Raw genomic sequence first — 7579 nt, 5'->3', positions numbered from 1 at the left:
ATGGGCAGAGGCCTTGCAGAGGGTGAACGCATCCTCATCGTGTGCAAGGTTAAGCCTCATTCAGTTTTAGGTGGTGCATAAGGCTCATAACACAGTGTCGAGAATGAGCGGGTTCATTGCGGGGATAAGGATAGATGTGGGCAGTGCATAGGGGGCCCGTGAATCACATCCACATGTTCTGGGCGTGTCCAAGATGGAGGGGGTCCTGGCAAGGGTTTTCGGACGTGGTGTCGGCTGTGGGGACCGTTCCGAGTCCGGAGATGGCGATATTTGGGGTGGCGGAAGACCCAGAAGTCCAGAGGGTTAGGCCGATGTCTTGGCCTTTGCCTCCTGATAGCCTGGAGACGGATTTTGTTTGGGTGGCGAGACTCGGGGCTGACGAAAGCAGGAGTGTGGGTGAGCGACCTGGCGGAATTCCTGAGGCTGGAAAAGGTCACGGCTCTGCGGGGGTCGATCGAGGGGTTCACCCAGAGATGGAATCCATTCATCGATTTCTTTAAAGAGGATTGAGGGGTCAGCAGGGGTTGGGGGGAGGAGGGTAAGGGGGCTATAATGGGGAAGGTGGGATGTGGAGGGGTGTTGGTGACGGGGTCAGGAGGGTTGAAGTTGTTCATTGAGCTGTTTTGTTCTTCTGATATTTTGTTTATACATGTGAAAATGCCTTGAATAAAAAGGTTTTTATAAGCCCACTAAAATAAAGCAAAACAAAAGCAAGTTACGGCGGAGGCTGGAAATCTGAAATAAAAACAGGAAATGCTGGAAAACCTCAGCAGGTCTGGCTGCATTAGTGGACAGAGAAACCGAGTTAATGTTTTAAATTCAAAGTGGCTGCTTCAGAACTACGCAGGGGTAGAAATGTGATGCGTTTTACGCTGTTGACAAAGAGGCCGGTGGTGCAAAATAGAAAGTTGGGCAGCACTTTTCAAACCCATGACCACTACCATCGAGATTTTAGGAGGTCAAGGGCAGCAGACACATGGAATCACCACCACCTGGAAATTACCCTCCAAGCCACTCACCATCCTAACTTGGAAGTGTATCGCCGTTCCTTCACTGGCTGTGTCAAAACCCTGAAACTCCCTCCTTAACAGCACAGTGGGTGTACCTACACCACATGGATTGCAGAGGCTCAAGAAGGCAGCTCACCACCACCTTCCCAGGGGCACTAAGGCATGAACAATAAAAGCTGGCCTCGCCTGTGATGCTCCCTCCCATGAATGAATAGCAAAATGGTTAGGGCAGGCAAAATTAAATGTTGTAATTGAACATCAGACAAAGGAGGTGGGAATGATGGTATTACAATCTAAAGCTTTGGTCCAGAGTAGGCTTTAATAGCAGAATAAAGGTCAGCACTGTCTGAAAGCAAAATAACAATGCGTTAGCTGTCTTAAAATAAGAAACAGGAGAACAAGATAAGACTGGCATTGGAGGCCGAGGGGAGGAAATCCACCATGGAGGACAGAGATCGTGGTCTGAAGTTATTGAGTTCAATGTTAAGTCCAAAATTGTGTAGAGTGCCTAATCGGAAGATCAGGCGCTGTGCCTCCAGCTTGCATTGAGCTTCGCTCGAACATTGTGGCAGGTTGAGGACAGAAATAAGAGCCTGAGAGTAATATGGAGAATTGAAATGACAAGTGACCAGAAGGTCAGGATCGTGCTTGCGGACTGAGCAAAGGCGTCCTGCAAAGCGCTCACCCAGTCTGCATGCTGTCTCCACAAAGTAGAGGAGGTCGCAAAGTGAGCAGCGAATACCGTAGACTAAATTGAAAGAATTGCAAGTAAATCGCTGCATCACTTGGAAGGAATGTTTGAAGCTTTCCACAGGCAGGAGGGAGGAGTTAAAGGGGCAGATGTTGCACAGCAATACGAATACTATCATTACCATTCCATTTGCCGTGTATTCCATGGCATCTTTGTCATTTAATCTCTCCTGCCCTCTAACCGATCCGATGACTTTCTATTCTGTGTCATCTGCCCTTCTCATTTGGTGACAGAAAACCAATTACATTTCTACCCCTCTCCAGTTCCAGATAAGTCATTTTGGACTGGAAAAGGCAACTCTTTCTATCTCCACAGATGCCGTCAGCAGAGTTTTTCCAGCATTTTCTGTTTCTATTTCAGTAAAGCATAATCCCTGTCTAAATATGCAGCATGTAGTGTTGTGCAGTTAAATGTTTTGATACACAACACATTTGCTTCCTCGCAATGAAAAATAAAGCTTTTAATTTGCATGTAAATGATGCTCCCTGGTGGTAAGGTGGTTTATTTGTTGTCAAGGAACAATTATCCACACACATTTGTTTTCTACTGATTTCTTTCCATTGCCCAAGCAAAGGTATATTGAGCTCCGAGAGATCCTGCAGTATTGTCCCCTGTTACTTTCCCTTAATCTGTGGTGGCGACTTCATTGTTGCTTCAAGAAATTTCTCCTTGCTATAAAACCAATGCCTAATATTGACCCAAATTCTGTTCAATGTTTTTGTCTAATAATTTTTATGATTTCACCTGTTCAGTGTTGACAGAGTATAAATGCATTTGTAGACAAATGTGAATCTTGGATTTGGTTTAATTTTCACTAACATTCATCAAGGTGTGTAATGAGTTTAATTTGTGTAAATAGCATCTTCCTGAATTTTGACTTCCACTGTAAAAATCAAATTACTGGAAGGTAATTTGACAAAGAAATATTCAATGAATGGCACTACACTGGGAAGTCCTGAAGAACAAAGAGACCTTGGTGTGTTTGTAAATAGATCTCTGAAGGCAGAAGGGCAGGTTAATACGCTGATGAAAAGGGACACTTGCCTTTGTCAATCATAAGAAGTCTTGCAACACCTGGCTAAAGTCCAACAGGTTTGTTTCAAATCACTAGATTTTGGAGTGTAGTTCCTTCCTCAGGTGCGTTCATCACTCACCTGATGAAGGAGCAGCGCTCCGAAAGCTAGTGATTCGAAACAAATCTGTTGGACGTTAACCTGGTGTTGTAAGACTTCTTACTGTGCCCACCCCAGTCCAACGCCGGCATCTCCACATCATGTTTATCAATCGTGGCATAGATTACAAAAGCAAGGAAGTCATGTTGGAGTTATATAGAACATTGGTGAGGCCACAGCTGGAGTACTGTGTGCAGTTCTGGCTGCCACATTATAGGAAGGATGTGATTGCACTGGAAGGGGTACAGAGCCTTTTCACCAGGGATGATGTTTGGGGTGGAACATTTAAGTTATGAAGAGAGGTTGGATAGACTTGGGTTGTTTTCGCTGGAGCAAAGACGGAGGGGCGACCTGATCAAGGTGTACAAGATTATGAGGGGCATGGAAAGGGTGGGCACATACAAACACCTTTGTCCAGCATTAATCTAACTATAGGATTTACTCCTCCAGGCACAGAAACATTAAATTAAACACATTTAAAACAATAACATTTTTAATGTTTACCAATACAAATATTAAAACTACCTTTATTTTCTTAATGCTACACATAGAGGAGTCTGTACGTACACATGAGCAGAGCTTTCAACTGATATAAATGAAACAATGGCTGGAATATTCTGGCCCCCTCCCAATCCCCCGCAGGGGTCAGGAAGAAAACCAGCAGTCCTGAAAATGTGGTGGTTTGGTGTGGGGACCTAGAACTGACACCTTCCCACCTCCACCAGAAATAGATTCTGGAGGGGGAGGCCCACGGTGAAATTTCTCACTCTTTCTCCATTTGAGTCCCTTGAGTGGCCAATTAATGGCCACTAAAATGCCTCTTCCCACCGGTACTGCAATCATCCCAGCTCCAGGCGGGCCTGCTGACATATAGCCGACACAACTGGTGAAACTCTGTGTCTTTCAATCTGCACGAATCTGTGCATGATCGAGGCAAGGAAACGGTGCAAGAGGGTGGCCACTGGCAGAATCTATGCTGCCATAAGTGGAATAATGAGAATCTTTTGAAGATTGGTCGCCAATTCATGACACCAGACACAATGGGGGTAGATTTTCTCCTTGCTATAGATTGAGGTTATCCATTTTGGTCAGAAAAATGGAAAGGAGCGTATATTCTAAATGGCGACAAACTTCAGAGAGTTTCGGTGCAGAGGGATCTGGGTGTCCTTGTGCACGAATCCCAGAAAACTAGTACGCAGGTGCAGGAGATCATAAGGAAGGCAAATGGAATTTTGGCTTTTACAGCTAAATCTGAAAGCAGGAAAGTGTTGCTGCAACTGTACTAAGCATTGGTGCAACCGCACCTGGAATAATGTGTATAGATTTGGTCCCCTTATTTGAGCAAGGATGTAGTTGCATTGAGGCAGTTCAGAAGAGATTCACTTGCTCGATTCACTGGATAGCGATGAGGGATAGAGGTGAGGAGTTTGTCTTATGAAGAGAGATTGAGACGTTTAGGCCTAATCTAGAATTTAGAAGAATGAGAGGAGATCCAATTGAGGTATATAAGATGATAAACAGTATTGACAAAGTTGACGTAGAGTAGATGTTTCATCTTGTGGGGCAATCTAGAATGAGAGGTCATTGTTTTAGGATAAGGGTAGCAGATTTAAAACAGAGATGGAGGAGAAATTATTTCTCTCAAAGGGTCGTGAATCTGTGGAATTCACTGTCCCTGGATGCCAGGACATTGAGTAAATTTAAGCAGGAGATAGACAGATTTTTAATTAGTAATGGGTTGAAGGGTTATGGAGAATGGGCAGGGACGTGGAATTGAGGCCGAGAGGAGATCAGCCATGACCCTATTGAATGGCGGAGCGGGCTCGAGGGGCTGAATTGCCTACCCCTGCTCCTAGTTCTTATGTTCTAAATCATAAATCTGTTTGACAATGGATGACAATTTTTTCTAGATTTGGTGCATTGCATATAGTGTTTTAAAAGCACATCACGGAATGCTTAATCTACCTTTAATCAGACGGTTGAAATAGAGAAGAATTTGATTGTTGTTAATCATTGCAGTCACTGCCAATAAATTGTACTACATGGAACAGATAGAAATAAGAGTAATAGTAACTTGCAGTTATATATTTATAGGAGTCAAACATTCCAAGACATTTCACAGGAGTGTTATCAAACAACATTTGACACTTAGCCACATGAGATATTAGGACAGATGAGCTTAGCCAAGAGTTAAGTTTTAAGAAATTAATGCAGCAGGGGATATCAGCCAGGACATCTTTGGAATAGTCACGTGTCAAATGTAATAAAGGCATGGTTGAGATTTTCAGCAGCAACGCACCGAGTCGGGATGAAATGGGAAATGTTGTTGAGTTGGGATTAGATTGGATATTTCTGTTTAGGCCAGCATGAACACAATGGGCTGAATGGCTTCCTTCTGTACAGTAAATCTTTCTATGTTTCTAGGTGGAAGTAGGTGGTCTAGAGCTAGGTATAGAATGGAGATGTGGTTGAAAGTTCATCCAGGGCCAAATAGTATACAAAGACATTTAATGCCCATCCTTAATTGCCCTTGAGAAGGTGGTGATGAGCCACCTTCTTGAACCACTGTGGTCCTTGTAGTGTAGGTACACCCACAGTGATATTAGGAAGGGAGTTCCAGGATTTTGACACAGCGACAGTGTTCCAAATCTGAATGAGATGTGACTTGGAAGGGAACTTCCAGATGGTGGTGTTCCCATGCTTCAGCTACTCTTGTCCTTATAGGTGGTAGGTGGGTTTTCCAGGAACTGTCAAAAGAAGTTTGGCGAGTTGTTGCAGTGCAACTTGTAGATGGTAGATACCGCAGGCATTGTTTTCCAGTGATAGTGGGAGTGACTATTTAATGGAGTGCTGATCAAATGACTTCTTTGTCCTGGATGGTGTCAAGCTTCTTGAGTGTTGGAGCTGCAATCGTCCAGGTAAGTGAAGAGCATTCCATCTTACTCCTGATTTGCACCTTATAAATGGTGGACAGACTTCAGGGAGTCAGGAGGTGTGTTACTCACCACAGAAATCCTAACATCTGACCTGTTCTTGTGATCCCAGTATTTATATAGCTGGTCCAGTATAGTTTCTAAATAACAGTATATCCTAGGACATTGATGGTAGGAGAGTCAATAATACTATTGAATGTCAGACAAAATACCAGACATGGAAGGCGTCCAGTGTCCAGACTGGCTAAAAACTGGACTGTCTGATATCAAACCGGATGAATAGTCATGTGGTGGCTGATTTGGTGTTTTCAGATAGTGTTGATGAGGAGAAGCCTGTCAATGAGAAATAGAAAGGGGCCAAGGGTTTCTTGGAAAAAGCCAGTTGCAGGAAATTCTTTGACCATGATTGCATAGCTATAAGTGGATCCAGGCGTGGGCAGTCCCAGCCAGTTGGACAACAGACTGGTGTTGGGTGCATGGAGGAGGGTGGGGTCATCTGCGCCAAAGGTTGCAGTTGGATTGAGAGGAATGAGTAGGGGTGGTTTAACCACAGTCCCAATGTCATTCACGACTTACCTGCTGATTTCGAGGGCTCCGGGTTACTGGCCCCCAAGAGGTAAGAGATTGGTGTTGAAAATGATTTGCAAAGGGATAAAGCGTGTGCATCAAAATGATGAGCAGGAGAGATTCGACCGAATTAAACCGCTGTTGTATCCACTCACATACTGCATTGGAGGCAGACCCTTGGACAACGGGGAATTAGCTCAAATGGTAGAGCGCTCGCTTAGCATGCGAGAGGTAGCGGGATCGATGCCCGCATTCTCCAATGCTTTTAGACATTTACCGTCCGCTTTAAATCGGGATGGAGAGGAGGGGGATTGGATTGAATCCATTCCCACACCCAGCCAGCGGCACCGCCGGACAGGACAACCGGCCCGGTCGCGGTTCGAGTCCCTCACGCGTTCATCCGGGGCCCGGCTTTCACTGAATGGGAGGGGGGCTGTAATTTTATCCCGGGGGGGGGTGGAGGTGCGGGGTGTAATTTTATCGTGGGGGGGGTGTAATTTTTATGCCAGGCTGGGTCCAGTCAGTCGCCACCCGGCCCGTCCCCAGGACCGGTTTGAGTGTCAGCTGCACATTGTGGGAGCTCTGGTCGCTTCTGTTCACCGTGAGCGTTTCCGTAGTGTAGTGGTTATCACGTTCGCCTAACACGCGAAAGGTCCCCGGTTCGAAACCGGGCGGAAACATTATTTTTCTATTTTTTTATTTTGCTATTCGTTGTTGGTGATTTTAAATGTGATTTTATGATCATACCAAGGTTAGGATTTTACATTTTTCCTCTTTTTATTATTTTATTGTTATTATTATTTTTGGGCTGCCCAAGGTCGCAAACCAAATTAAACAATTAAATAAACGTCCAGTTGAGTAGCTTGCAAATTCAATATTGTTGCCCTGTCGGGAAGTTCAACAGAAGTTTAATCACTAACCCTCAGAGTGCGCTTCTGCCATATGATTGTCAAATACAAGTTGTTACAAGACAAAATCAACTGGAGTGGTTGCACTGTCCCACAAGACCTGAAGTGTGAAACAATCATTAAGATCTCCAGCAGAAGGAAGGAAAAGGTCTTTGCAGCAACAATTTTGCTTCTTTTGATAGCTCGGAATATAACTCGCACGGGCAATTTAATTGCCTAATATTGCCAATGCCTTACA

The 7579-nt window shown here is 44.6% G+C and overlaps 2 non-coding genes across 2 annotated transcripts; both read left to right on the top strand.

Annotated features, from left to right (window-relative positions):
• The first annotated feature begins 6619 nt into the window (after positions 1 to 6619).
• Positions 6620 to 6692, top strand: trnaa-agc (transfer RNA alanine (anticodon AGC)). Its single transcript has one exon. It is a non-coding gene; the product is annotated as a tRNA-Ala (tRNA).
• A 348-nt stretch (positions 6693 to 7040) lies between these two features.
• On the top strand, positions 7041 to 7113 carry trnav-aac (transfer RNA valine (anticodon AAC)). The gene has a single exon. It is a non-coding gene; the product is annotated as a tRNA-Val (tRNA).
• Positions 7114 to 7579: the final 466 nt, after the last annotated feature.

The sequence above is a fragment of the Scyliorhinus torazame genome, chromosome 10, assembly GCF_047496885.1.
Source record: "Scyliorhinus torazame isolate Kashiwa2021f chromosome 10, sScyTor2.1, whole genome shotgun sequence".
NCBI lineage: Eukaryota > Metazoa > Chordata > Chondrichthyes > Carcharhiniformes > Scyliorhinidae > Scyliorhinus > Scyliorhinus torazame.
Note: the sequence above shows the minus strand (reverse complement) of the source record. Positions and strands in the feature narration are given on the sequence as shown.